The sequence below is a fragment of the Haliaeetus albicilla genome, chromosome 6, assembly GCF_947461875.1.
Source record: "Haliaeetus albicilla chromosome 6, bHalAlb1.1, whole genome shotgun sequence".
Lineage (NCBI taxonomy): Eukaryota > Metazoa > Chordata > Aves > Accipitriformes > Accipitridae > Haliaeetus > Haliaeetus albicilla.
In genome coordinates this window covers 46,916,875-46,930,577 of record NC_091488.1, presented here as the reverse complement: position 1 = coordinate 46,930,577, position 13,703 = coordinate 46,916,875, and the positions used below count along the sequence as shown (strand labels likewise).

General features: G+C 54.5%; 1 protein-coding gene across 3 annotated transcripts in view; it reads right to left on the bottom strand.

Moving 5' to 3' along the window:
* Nucleotides 1–5,972, bottom strand: part of ATN1 (atrophin 1) — a 28,259-nt gene extending 22,287 nt beyond the window's left edge. The window contains exon 1 of one of the 3 annotated variants that reach the window (XM_069786016.1): nt 5,678–5,972. The gene's annotated coding sequence lies outside the window, so the exon portion shown is untranslated. The remainder of the gene's footprint in view (nt 1–5,677) is intronic. The other 2 variants (XM_069786015.1, XM_069786017.1) reach the window with 2 other exon arrangements.
* Between the last annotated feature and the right edge of the window lie 7,731 nt (nt 5,973–13,703).

Genomic DNA, 13,703 nt, shown 5'->3' with positions numbered 1-13,703 from the left:
AAGCCTGGTGCACAGCTATGGCACAAGCATGACCTGTCCCATCAAAAAGACCTCACGCATGGATCCACTGTCAAACAGCAGGTTCCCCAAAGCTCGCCGTTGAGAGGCAACGGTGGCCTATCGTGGAATATCACTGGTAGCTGGTGAAGGCACCAACTGAACAAAGTTTGCAGAAACATGAGTCAAGTTTGCAGGTGGTGCTGAGGCAGGTGGGATGGTAAATGATGAAACAGAAACTCTGGCAGAGACCAGCTGGGGTTACTGCTGCAAAGGGGTTGCACAGAAAGACAAGCGTTTTAATTATGGAAAATTTTTACATCAAGAACAGAAGAATGTAGAATGCTTTCAAGGATGAAGATCCAAGGATACACAGAAGCTCGAAAACAGCCTTGTAATTAACGGCTGGTAGCAAACGGAACATGAGTTCCCAGCACGAGACTTCCAAGGGGGCTATTCCTGAATGAATGAAACCCACTGGTGCATAGAGAGGAATACTCTTCAGGAGGAGGCAGAGAGAGATGATTTTTGCCTGACTATATACAGGATTGGTGGGGCCATTCTGGGAGTAGTGTGTGCAGTTTTTACCTGCGTACTCCAAAAAGGACGCTGACAAATTGAAAACTTCCCAAAAGAACAAGAAGGAAGTCTGGTAACTCCTCCCCTTACAGTAAGGGCCTTAAGAAGCTCAATATATTTAGCTTATCAGAGAAAAGGTTAAAAGGCAACTGTACTACAAAGGGAAAGATTTCTGACAGCAGAGGGCTCTTTAACCTATAAGACAAAGACCCCAGATCCAATGGATCTAGCTGAAGCTAGACAAATTCCACACAGAAATAGTGCAAAATCTGAAAAGTGGGAGAAATCAATCACTTGAAAAACTTGCAGAGGGATCTAGCGTATCACTGGAAATCTCTAAGGGGTTTTTTTATTATTTTATTCCAAAATAAATACTCTTAATATTTTCTGCAAAGACCACCTGGTGACATCCCCTGCCATGTGCTGTGCAGGGGCGAGGACCAGCCAGTTGACCAGAACAGGTTTTTCAATACTAAAGTCATCAGCAGTCACCGAGAGGTTGGCCAAGAGGTGATGGGGTCTAGCTCTGGGTAAAGACGTACTTTGAAAGCAATGGTCAAGCAACGCATGAGGAAAGCTTGATGGATAATCACCACTGGATAAATCACTCCTCACAGAGGGTGGACCCTCTTCATGTGCCCGGCAGACTCTAAATAATACTGAGGAAAATCACTTCATCTATTGCCCTGCCTGAAAGAAAAACAGTAGTATATCCAAAATACTATGCTATAGATACACTTTATATCCAATACACTATGCTATATATATCAATATAAAATGTAATATAAGCTATAACATTATGTAATATATAAGATATATTATATTACCCAGACTATTATATATATTGTGATATATATACACACACATAAATATATATATACACAGTATATCCAATCCACTGTCCAAAGAGAGGAAGGTTGCTCAAATGCAACCTTCACTTAAGTGATCTATAACACAGAGAGACCTTGTGGAAGAAACAGGGTATCACCAAGTGCCTTGTAAGGCTGGGAAGTACAAGACTCAAATTTTCCAGCTAAACTGATCTATGATGAACAATGTCACCAGGGCAAGAAACATGAAGGAAGATTGAAAGCAACCAGCTACCCTTCTTCAGCAAAGCCCAGACAGACCATCATTGGCTGAAATTGCTTTGAGAAGATATGGCAGTTACCCTTTGGTTTGTAGGTAAAAAATACTGTCACAACAATCAATCAAACACTAATATTTTTACAGGAGGCAATAACAAATCAGTGTTTGCTGCCACAACAAACACAAAACAGACTGCCGGAGATTTCTGCAGGAGCATTATCTGAACTGGAAGCAAGGCAATGCTTCTGAAGGGATCGCTTCCTCACAAAGTTGACTTGTGTTAAACTTTCAACGTATGCCAAATCCTCACCCTCAAGCGCTCGAAGCCCACATCGGCCAAGCAGACGAAGGTAGAGAGGTGAAGCTCAAACCAGCTGAGCTGGAAACATCCCCTTCTGTCTCATCATTCTCCATACACGTCTCACTGACCACATGGGCCGTGGGCCCACGACTGCCCACCGCGCGACTGGAAGGACAGAAAGACTCTCCAGTGTTTGGCTCAGCGTGACGCAAAGAGCAATGGGACCTGGGCAACCTAGCAACAGGCACGTCTTGGGCACGGCTGCAGCTTCAGGAACGCAGGCAAGGCACTGAGACGGTGCGCCTCGTGTCCATGTTAAACCACCCGCTGGGACCAGGCTCACGTAGGGATCACACAAATTAATTCTGCAGAGAGCACATACCCTAGGTGTAGCTCACTTGGTCAAGAGCATGACTTCTGCAGAGATGCCTCTACTTTCAAACACACTCAGAGCTTGTGTTGCCTTCTCATTTGGCCTTCAACAAATTTGTAAAGCATTACTATTCTCTACTTCACTAGCAACAGTCCTCAAGAAGTACAGATGGAAGAGATGAAGTGATAAACGCAGGAAATATACTTCCTACTGCCTTGGCATCTCCTAATGGAGGAGGAAAGAGACCAGAAAATCCACTGGAGGCAGGAAAGTAGTTTATTTGTCCAAAAGAGAATGGGAGAAAGAAAAAACAGGACTGAGGAAGATACAGGAGGAAAGCAGGTTATCAGAATAAAAGGCGGACGCCCAAAGAAGAAAAATACAAGATTGGGTAAACATTCAGAGAGATATTTAAGGAGGGGCACAGCTGAATAAATGCTCAGACCAACTCCAGAGACTGCATTTGCAAAGGTATTACACCCCAGATCTGGTAAATAAATAATCCTTCCCTACCCAGCTCTGTATTCCACAGCGACTGCTCCCCTCAACTCCACCTCCACCCCCCAGAAAAATGCTGATGAACATGAGGGAGCTCCAGGAGGAATCAGGAAGGTACACAAGGAGCAACAGAGGCTGAACTTTGGGAAGAGGAAAATCCGCCTGATTCACTTCAGCTACAAATAAAAATAGAATGGAGCGCTTCAGTTGGAAGGGACCTACAATGATCATCCAGTCCAACTGGACTAGACACTCCCCCTCTTGAAGAAAAACACAGATCGGGTTGCTTTTAGTACAGCGATCCCACGATGCCACAGAATCACAGTTCCTTGCACGCCCATTATTACTTTGGAATACAAGTACGCCCACAAGAAACCTTATTATAATTCCTTGTGCAGACAAACCTAAAGGTGAGAATGCCAGAATCTTTCAGAGGTATCCAAGGGGTACAAAATCTGGGGGAGGAGGTAAATGCATACGGAGAGAGGTAAAGGCAGGCCACTGCAGCAGGTTAAACCTGTTAATCTTCTTCATTAGGATTCACTGCACATTTAATTTTCACATTTGGAGGGTTTTTGTCATTTCCAGCAAGAACCCTGGTGCCGTACGTTCACTCCTTGGCCACACCTGAAAAGCTCCATCATGGGTCACAATTGGAAAAGTCTGGTTTGGAAGACCAGATCGTTCCCAAGAAGTTGGGGAAATACACGAACGACTGATTGTGCAGTCACCAATAACAAGCATAATAAAAATAAAACAAAAGAACAAGTTGGCCAAGAAACAGGGAAAAAAAGGGTGAAATTCATCCCAATGAACAATTTGACCATGCACATTTACAAGCGTCGCATCCATGGGTAAAGATCTTGGAGCTCCAGCCCCTCAGGGATGTATGTGCAGCGCAGCAGCGATGCACAACACCCTCGGGCTTAGAAGAAAGGAGGGTCCAGCTTTCAACTGGAGCACCCGTGGGGTTTGGGTTACGAGACTGAGGTAACCAGGCACGGATTTGGCTGATGTGACACCGACAACGCACTGATTCTGCTGGGAAGTCAGGGCTGAGCTCTGAAGCTTTAGGCATACGCATACCTGCAGGGTGTGTAAGCGTGCTCCACCATTCAGGTGGACACAAAACGAATGGCATTTTCAACTCCTCCTCTGCTCTCCTGCTACACACACCTTAGGATAATGGCCCACTACTTTCTCCTCACTTTTTCAATGCTGGAAAGCGTAGCGGTGCCCACGCAATCCACCCGATACAATCAGACGTAATGAAAAGAGATTTGAGCGGCTAGCTCGGTAAGGACATGCTGCTCCTCAAGAACCACAGCCCTGCAAAACAGACCCTGCAGACAAAAGCCATAGAAATTCTTACAGTAGCCATCCTGGCAACTAAGTAAGTCGCAGCGTAACTGGGGCGGCCACAGCACAGAGCCCAACGCGAAGAAAGCCACTGCCCGTCTGGAAACCAACTTCAGGAACGTACAATAGCTACGAAGGCAGAACTCGACGGCGAGCGAAGGCAGCGTGTAAAGTAATGCCACGGTGACCAAATGGCTGCCACTTCCAACAGCACAGCGGCCACTCGGCAAAATACAACCGGCAATTCGCCGGGCAACAACGGCCGAGGCAGCCACAGGCCGGCGGCAGGGCAGAACCGCCACCGGTTCGATGGCACGGGCAGAAGGACGGCGTGGGAAATCCAGATGCCACCTCTCCCCCCCCCAAAAAAAAACCCTAAATAGCAAATGCACAACCAGCCCCATGCACGGAGGGATCTCGGCAAACGCCATCCTGATGCCGCCCAACCCTACGGGTCTCGTCTGCTCCCCAAGTAGCAACCCGGTCTTTCGGAGGGAGAGGGCAGCGGGTCCCCGGGGTCGGGGGTGGCAGTGGGAAGGGGACGAATCCCACCCGTGCCTGCCACAGAAACGGAGGGGGGAGCAAACGCACTCCTCGCTGCCCCCACCCCCACGATTCCCCCGGGTCGGGACCCGATGGAAGCATTATTTCCAAATATTCCTGCCCCTCTCCCCGGCCGCACCTGGAAGAGCGGGGACAATACGAGCCTCTCCGGGAGGAGGGGGTCGCTCGGCGGGGGGGGGGGGCTCTGGGGGCCGGCAGCGCGGGAGCTGGCCCGGCAGGCAGCGTGTCGGCCGATCCCCCCCCCCCCAGCCCCAGCCCCCCCCCAGCATTGTTGCCCGCTCCCCCCGCACGCCGCCGCGCTGCAAACTCACAACTCCCGCCTCGCCCCGGCCCCCCCCCGCCAGCCCCCCCCACCTCCCCCCCCCCGCCCCCGCCGAACTTTCTGCTGCAGGGAAGGGGGGCTCCGCGGGCGCTGACGTCACGCCGGGCGCGCGGCGGGGGGTGTCCCCGCCCCGGGACCCCCGCGGCGGGTGCGGAGACACCCCCCCCCCCGCCCCGCTCCGCGCCCCCCCTTTTCCGGAGGGAAGGCGCTCCGCCGCCGTCCGAGGCAAACAAGCCCCCCCCCCGATCCCTCCGGTGCCCCCCCCCGGTGATTTACGAGCGCTCCCAGCCGCCGGCGGGAGCGGGATGGGGCCGATGGGGGCTCCCCCCCCCCCGCCCCGAACCTCCGTGACCCGCGGCGTCCCGGTACCCCCCCCGGCCCCTCGCCGCATCCACGCCGGGGCAGGCACCGCCGGGGGCCCTTCCTTCCCCGGCGCCGCGGGGGTTAACCGCCATCCCCCCCAACTTTACTGTGTCGGGTGTCCGTCGTCCCCCCCCTCCCTGCAGCCGCCTCACCCCCCCCCTACCCGGCAGACGGATCGGAGAAGAAAAAAAAAATATATATTAAAAAAAAAAAAATAAAAACCCAAACCCACCCGCGGAAGAATGCAGCGAGTGGGCGAAAATGACAAGCGGGGCGGGAGCGGCTGTGAGCGGGCGAGGGACTCACCGGCGGCTCCGGAGGGGAGGTCGAATGAAGGGAGGAATGGAGGCGGCGAGGAGCGGGGGGAAGGGATTTAAACGCTGCCCCCCCCCCCTTTTTTTTTTTTTTCCTCCTCTCTCCTTCCCTCCCTCCTCCTTTTCCGCGCTCCCTCGTTTCCTCTCGCGTCTCCGGAATAACCGGTCGGCGGCGGGGAGGGAAGGAGCGGACGGAGGGAGGGGGGGGTGCGGCGGGGAGCGGGTCCCCCCCCGCCCCGCGGCTCTCCCGCCCCCGTACCCCGCGTTCAGGCGTCGCCGCCGCCGCCTCTGCCCCGCCGCCCTCCCATCGCTCCGACCGCTGCCCGCCTTAGCCACCTCCCATTTCCGAAGAGCCGAGAACAAGCCCCCCCCCCGCTCCTCCGCCCCATCGCCCCCCCCGGCCGCGCTTCGCCGCCGCCCCTCCCCGCGAAACACACACACATCCCCCCCCCCAAAACCCCGACCCACCCCGGCGCCGGCACAAAGACCGGGGAGACCCCGGAGGAGCCTTTTTTTGGGGGGGGGGGGGAGGAAAGAACGGCCGGGTGCGGAGCCGGGGCCTGCGGAGAGGCCTCCCCCCGGGGGGGGGGGGGTGGCGGGGGCCGCCTGCCTGGAGCTTATTAGCATGCAGCGCGGGAACGCGCCGCGCGCGTTCCCGCTCTTCTCCCCCCCCCGCCCCGCGCTCGCCTCCCATCCCCCGCCCGGTTACCGTGGCAACGGCACAAAGGGAGAACCGCCGGCCGGGGGGGGGGACGGGGCGGGGGGGGCTGGCCGCCCCGCCCGCAGCGCGACGGGGCCGCCCCCGCGGTTCGGGGGGGGGCTTGGGGGGGAGTGTCCTGGTCCCGTCCCCCCCCAGCAAAGCGGTGGGGCTGCGGAGAACCGGCTGGGGGGGGCCTCGCCCCGGCGGCGGGCCTCGAGCGGCGCCACATCGCCCCCCCCCCCCCCCCGCCCCGGGCCCTCCCACTCGGAGCTCCGGTTCACCCAGATGTTAAAAATGTGAAACATCCTCCCCCGTGTGCTTAGAAAAGCGGCTGCACCCCCCCCCGCCACCACCACCTCCCCCGGGTGGGGGAGTTCAGCCCCACCGGGGGCCTACATGGCCATTTTGGAAAAGTTGCCGTGGAAGGAAGACTTTTGGGAAGCGGGAGCGGAGCAGGGGGGGGCCGTTGGTTTTGTTACCCGGTAAATCCGCGAAGGCTCTGATCCAACACAGCCGCTGCCCCGGAGAGCTCTGGGAGCGCGGCCGGCTGGAGCTGGGCACCCTGGGCCGGGGAAGGAGCCGGGAGTGACCCCCGGCGCTGACCGCCGGAGACTCGGAGAAGGAGGCCGGTGGTCCGAGCAAACCGCCCGGCTGCATCGCGCCGAGGCGGGCACGTCTGTCTGCACGTTTAAGTAAGAGAGCTTAAGTAAGGATGCGTATGGGCAAGTCCTTGCATTGCGCTCTGGTAGCCTTTAAGTATAATCGCCGAACGTTTCCTCGGCAGGACCTTCTCAGTGAGCGGGCTGGATGGTGCTCTCTCAGCGGGTTTTTATTCAGTAATTCTTATTGTCCGTTACATGGCTCCAAGCGCTGTTCGCTGTATGGCATCCAAACTCGGCACTGACTGCAGATGGATTCATCTCCTCGTGGGTTTTTCTGTAGCGCTAATCGCCCCAACACTTTAAAAACAGCAATAACAATGTCCCTGCAACACCCTCGTAAGCCAACGGCTCCGACGCGTTTGTTCCACACCCTCTTCCCGGGGGTACGGTGCCGTTTCGGGGCGTCCCTGTTTATTCTGGACGCGGCGTTGCCCTCGGTGCCTCTCGTTCCCGAGCCGGCCCCGTTGGCACGCAGCACCCCGTTGCACAACATAAGCGCGCCTCGTGTCTCCAGCCTTCCCTCGTTCTTTCATCCGCCCTTCTCCCCAACCTAGCTCTTTGTCCTGACCCTTGCCGAGAGCCTCCGCCCTGCCAGCGGTAATCCCGGGGTGCTATTGTTCCCTAAGACTTTCTGGTTTCCACACGTGGAGTTGAGGGATTGGAAAAGCCATGGCCAACATTTGCAAAAACGCCCACTGATGTTGGGTGGTCGGTCCGAAGCATTTCAGGGTATTATTTTGACGAGGTGCTACGCTGAAGAGAACACCCTGTTCATCCCAAGCGCAGAGGGAAGCATTGCCTGCTTCACAAAGGGGCTCGCCAAGCTGAGCCCCAGAAAACAAGAACAAATATTACTACTACTATTATTATTATTATTATTATCATTATTATTATTGCTGCTGAGGTAGTAGTGTTTGCAGCCGTCACTCACGGCTGCTTCAAACTGTTACCTCGGGAGCTGACAGCCTCGCGTCCCGAGCTCGTAATGAGTGTGACCCTTAGAGGCCAAAGTGATGATTCATGGAAGGAGGAAGATCTTGTCAAAATCCCTGTTCTCTGGATGCTGAACAAAATACGCAGATCCCTAAGGTTTGTGATTTGGGGAAAAGCCTCAGTGAAAGCTACAGCGGAGCGGCTGGTTTTGCTGCAGTCCCAGGGTCTTCTGGATCAGTAACATGTGACACCAAGTTTATGTAAGCACAAAGTCAAGCCCCGAATGGTTTTCACGTCGTCATCTCCCATAAACCAGGTCGGTTGCCTGAGTTCAAAAATTTGACTTAAACCAATGTTAAATTTATTATCAAGATTTTAGTGTCGTTTACCATTTCCAAAAGAAAAGAGGCAGACACCCCAATGCCTTATGAAATCTTACTAGGTTTAGCGTTATTTCAAGAAGCCAGCCGAAGGTGGCCTGTCTCCTGTAAAGCCCGCACTCTTAGTTTATGAAAAGTCACCAGAGGTGATTCACGAGAGAAGTAGGACCAGGGGGACGGGGTAACAATTTGCATTTGTATAATCCTGCCTTACTTGTGGACAAGAAGCGGCATCTCCACTGATGGCCAAGGTTTTTGGCCAGAGGAATGAAAAACAACGAGTGATAGAAGACAAGTGCAGCTGGTCAAGACCTTCTCTGGGTCTCTGGCTGGCTGAGGACGAGCTGTGGACGATGCGACCAGGAGCAGGCTTCCAGAGGGCTGTGAGGAGGGTCAACACGGGTGCTGTCAGCAAAGGCGACAAACCATTTCCCCTTCCCCGCTCAGGAATCCTCACAGCCAAATTGCTGCTAGCTAAAACCACACCCTGCTCTGATTCAGGACGACCAGCATTAGGTGGAAAATAGACAAGAGAAACACAAGCGGTTGTGCCGAGGGACCAAGGTGAGCTGGCTGCAGAACATGGGAAATAAAATTCTCTCACCTTTGAAATAACAGATTGAAGACCTTGGGCAAATCAAGAGCTTTATTAGCTCTGTCTTTTCAGGATGCATAAATGACTCGGGGAGTCTGTGAGCCAGCAGAGACCGAGCTTGCTGGGGTGCGACTGGTCCTGCCTCAGAGCAGGGAGATGGGACACGCCACCTCCTGAGGTCTCTCCACCTGCATCATCCCACTGCTTTCCAGTTCTGCCAGGGGACAAACAGTAGCCTGCGAAACAAGAGGCCTTGGCTGGGGTGTAGCCTTCTTACAGAAATACAGCCCAGGAGAGGTGCCGATAAACCAGAGAGAGTCCTGCGGGGGGGCAGCAATGCGATAATTAAGGTGCTGGAGCCCATGGCATGCAAGGGGAGGCTGAAGGAGCTGATTCTTTCAGCCTGGAGTAGAGAAAGGTTGGGGGGGAACTAATTATTCACTTCAGCTATTTGGGGGGGGGGTACAGAGAAGTCAGAGCCAAGCTCTTCTGATGGATGCACGGTGAAATGGTTATGAAATTCGCAGCAAGGGAAATTCTGACTAGATAAAGGGGAAACCTCCCTGAGGGTAGTCCAGCACCAGCACGGGGCCCTGTAGGGGCTGGGGAATGTCCCCCTTGGAGACGTTCGGGAACCGCCTGGCCGAGGCCCTGAGCAGCCCGAGCAGGGTCTGGGGCTAGCCCTGCCTGTGAGCAGGAGTTTGGAGCAGAGACCTCCAGACATCCCTCCCCACCTCAATCTTCCTATGAAACTGATTCTGAAAATACGCAGACCCCCGTTTCCCTTTTTGACACTGTCCTGGTTTCAGCTGGGATAGAGTTAATTTTCTTTCTAGTAGCTGGTATAGTGTTATGTTTTGGATTTAGGATGAGAAGAATGTTGATAACACACTGATGTTTTCAGTTGTTGCTAAGCAGTGTTTATACCAAGTCAAGGATTTTTCAGTTTCTCATGCCCAGCCAGTAATAAGGCTGGAGGGGCACCAGAAGTTGGGAGGGGACACAGCCAGGGCAGCTGACCCAAACTGGCCAACAGGGTATTCCACACCAGGTGACATCATGCCCAGTATATAAACTGGGGGGACCTAGCTGGGGGGTGCACGGGGCAGATCGCGGCTCGGGAACTGACTGGGCATTGGTCGGCGAGTGGTGAGCCATTGCATTGTGCATCACTTGTTTTGTATATTCCAATTCTTTTATTATTATTGTTATTATTGTCATTTTATTATTATTATAGTATCATTATCATTATTATTTTCTTCCTTTCTGCCCTATTAAACTGTCTTTATCTCAACCCATGAGTTTTACTTTTTTTTTCTCGATTCTCCTCCCCATCCCACTGGGTGGGGGGGAAGTGAGCAAGCCACTGCATGGTGCTTAGTTTCTGGCTGGGTTAAACCACGACAGACACACAGCACATAGTAGTCTCCTTGATGAAAACAAGAAGCAAGCAAGCGCTCTAGCCTGCGCTAGGGCTAGGGAAAGTCTTTCTCCAAGCCAGAACCCTGCCAGGGCCACCCACGATGGCTTCTCTTCTGGCTTGCTTTCTCAAACTCAGACAAGTAGTACCTGCAAACTGGTGTTTGTTGGTAAATGAATCACTCCTTGCCCAGTCACACCAGTCTCCCAGCAATGGCTGTCCCTGTGGCGGAGATGGCTCAGTGACTGGTAATGAAACAATGAGCTGCCTCAGGTTACCATTTAATCAAGCAAATTGGGCCTGGGCTGCAGCTCAGGGAGCTGTTAATTGCGGAGGTTCATTCATGTGCCACTCTGGCAGCCTCTGGAAGTGAGGGGCAGGGGTGGTAACCTTACCCATCACCCCAGCTGAGTTGCCCACTAGATGTGCCGGTACGTCATAGCTGCATGGCTGATTCCTGAGGCACAGCGGGATGCGCGCTGTGCCAGCAGATGCACACAGTTTATCCAAAACTGTCGGACCTGCACCATTTACAGAGGTGTTTTATCCCTGCCCCCCCATCCATGGCGTAGCACAGAGTTCAGCTGCTTCCACATGGAGACATGCAATGCTCCGGTAAGCTGATCTTTGCCCAGACAGTGAGCTTCATAACAACGAGCTTCCTCCTGACAACCTGTCCAAGCTGTCCGTATTTAGTCTTCCAGCAGCAGAGCCAAATGCTCTTCATTCGAGTGAGGTGCCCAGCACCTTATAGGAATTATCCAGCACCCACATTTTTGGGCCTCTTGTCAGATGTTCAGCAGAAGAGTGTCTCTGACAGCCTCCTGTGTTCAAGGTGTTGGTTTCCCAACATTGAATAGAACCCAGTCATTCTTGAGAGAGACAAAAAGATACCGGAGAAATTCAGTAGCTCTTCAGCATTAAGGCTTCCCTGGGCACTCTACAACCAGCCTAGTTCAGTGCCATCTCCCCTTCCAGCTCCTTTATGGGCACACACACCTATTTAGAAACGAAAGAACAATTCTGCAGGCTTGGGGGGGGGCTGGTGTTAAATTATCCCTTTAACAGCTCGACATTGCTCTGCAAATGTCATCTAAACAAGGGTATGATTTGGGAGTTAAAAGAAAACCAATCCAACAAATGTTTCCCTTCGCAGACATTGTCACATCTCCGGCCCATCTCTGCGCTGTTGCTGTTCCTCGTACTCTGATGGAACGCGCGTTGTGGCCCAGCAATCTGATGGAGACATCCGTTTATACACCAGGAGTCCTCAGGTGCGGGAATAGCAAAGTGTTTGGACACTTCCATCACAAAGAAACTATAACCAAACCTCTGCCACTGAGGCAAGGAGAAAGCAGCGTGTATCTTACGATGCGTCAGCTAAGGATAAATATTTGCAGTGACCCAAGCAAACATAGCGGAGTCGTATATTCCTTACGTACACCGTGTCATCAACGACAAACTCTTCCGATTCAGAAAAGGCACCAGGGTGAGGCACCGCCACGGCGCAAGGCATCCTCATCACCCCGCTGCTTTCACGCCTCTTCCCTGACACAGGGACGTGGCAATACCTCCCTGGCGGTAACTCTTCACTAACAAATTCTTACCACAACGTAGACGTACACCGGTTCCCTGCTCTTACTTAAATGGGGACTTAAATTTCCTTCCTTGTGGAAAAAAAGAGAAACGTGGGGGGGGGGGGGAGCTGCTCTTGGGAACAGAAAAGTGAAGGAACTTTATTTCCCCCAAAACTGCCCTGCTTGCTCAGCAATAGCCAGACCCTTTGCAAAATCCCAGCATGTAAAACAAAGGAACCGGCAGTTTCGGTGTACGCCCGGGAAAAAACCCGGCAGGCTCCCCCTGCCTCGCGCTCGCACCCAAACCCGCACTTTTCCTCCCCCAAAACACCGCCGTCCGTGTGGCTGCGGGGGGACACCACGGGGGAGGGTCACCACACCACGGGGGTTCACCACACCACGGAGGGGGGGTCACCACACCACGGGGGGGGGGTCACCACACCGGGGGGGAGGGTCACCACACCACGGGGGGGACACCACGCACCCCCCCCCCCGCCCCCGTGGCTATGGAAAATGGAGCTTTCCCCGAGCGGCGGCCGGACTACAGCTCCCAGAAGGCAGCTGCGCCCCCCCACCCCCCCTTCCACCTCCTCGTCCCCTCCTCCGGGCTGCCAGCCCGGGCCGGTGGCGCCGATCCCCCCCGCTGCCACCCCACGGGGTGGGGGGGGGTCCGCTGCCTCCCCACGGGGTGGGGGGGGGTCCGCCCGCCCCCAGGACCGTCTGCCTTTGCTGCCGCTCCTCGGGCACGTCCAGGAGCGTCCTGCGGGGTTTGCGTGGGTTCGTTCACCCGTGGGGCCGAGGCGCGGTGCCGGCCGCGCTGGGTGTTAGGTGGCGGGGTTTGAGTTTGGGGTGGGTTTTGCCGAGGGGGAGACTTGCCGAGAGAGGGCCGGCAGCTGGGACAGGAGCTCTTCATCACCGCCGAGATTTGCTCCGTATTCACCGGCGACCCCCGAGAAACCAATCCTGTCTCTGCCCTCGCATCCTCCCTCCCACTCTCTTTTCTGTTCTGGGCATGTGTGCCCTAGCCTTTGTCTTCCCTTCTTGAGCTTACTCCCTTTTCTACGCTATTTAGTAAAGACTCGGCAGTGAAACACCAAGGTTTTAAAATTTTAAAGCCTGCATCGGGGCTTGGGGGGCTTGGGGCTTGCTGGGGCAACCTGGGTCTTTACCCTTGTCCTTGCTCATCACGCAAGACAAGGCGGCGTGGATTAAGCGAGGGTCTGGAAACTTTCTGTAGTGAAGTGGGGCAGGAGGTTGGCGGGACCTGAGCGTGCCCAAGTACGTAGAGGGGCTACTGACACGAACCGGCAACGAGGTGATTTTAGCCTTTATTCTCCATCAGAGCGTGGCTTGGATTTCTCACCCCCCAGCCTCCCGCCGTCGTTGGAGTCTGTCCAGAATAACACTGTTGAGCAGGCGCTGGGGTTTGCTGGCACTCAGCCTGCTGGGGCACCGGCTGGGGCACGGGCTACTATCCCCAAGTACTGCTGTGTTGCCCCTGTGAAACGAGGTGGAGCTGAGAGAGACTGACGTCCCACCTACCCCTCCGTTCACCGCTCTGCAAGCCCCTTTTGGGGAGGAGGATCAGCTTTTTCTCTCCCAAAGACGTGCAGATCCAGTTTACCATCACTTGAGTCCAGTGGGCAGCTGGCCTGTGGCCCACCCTGAGGTCTTGGC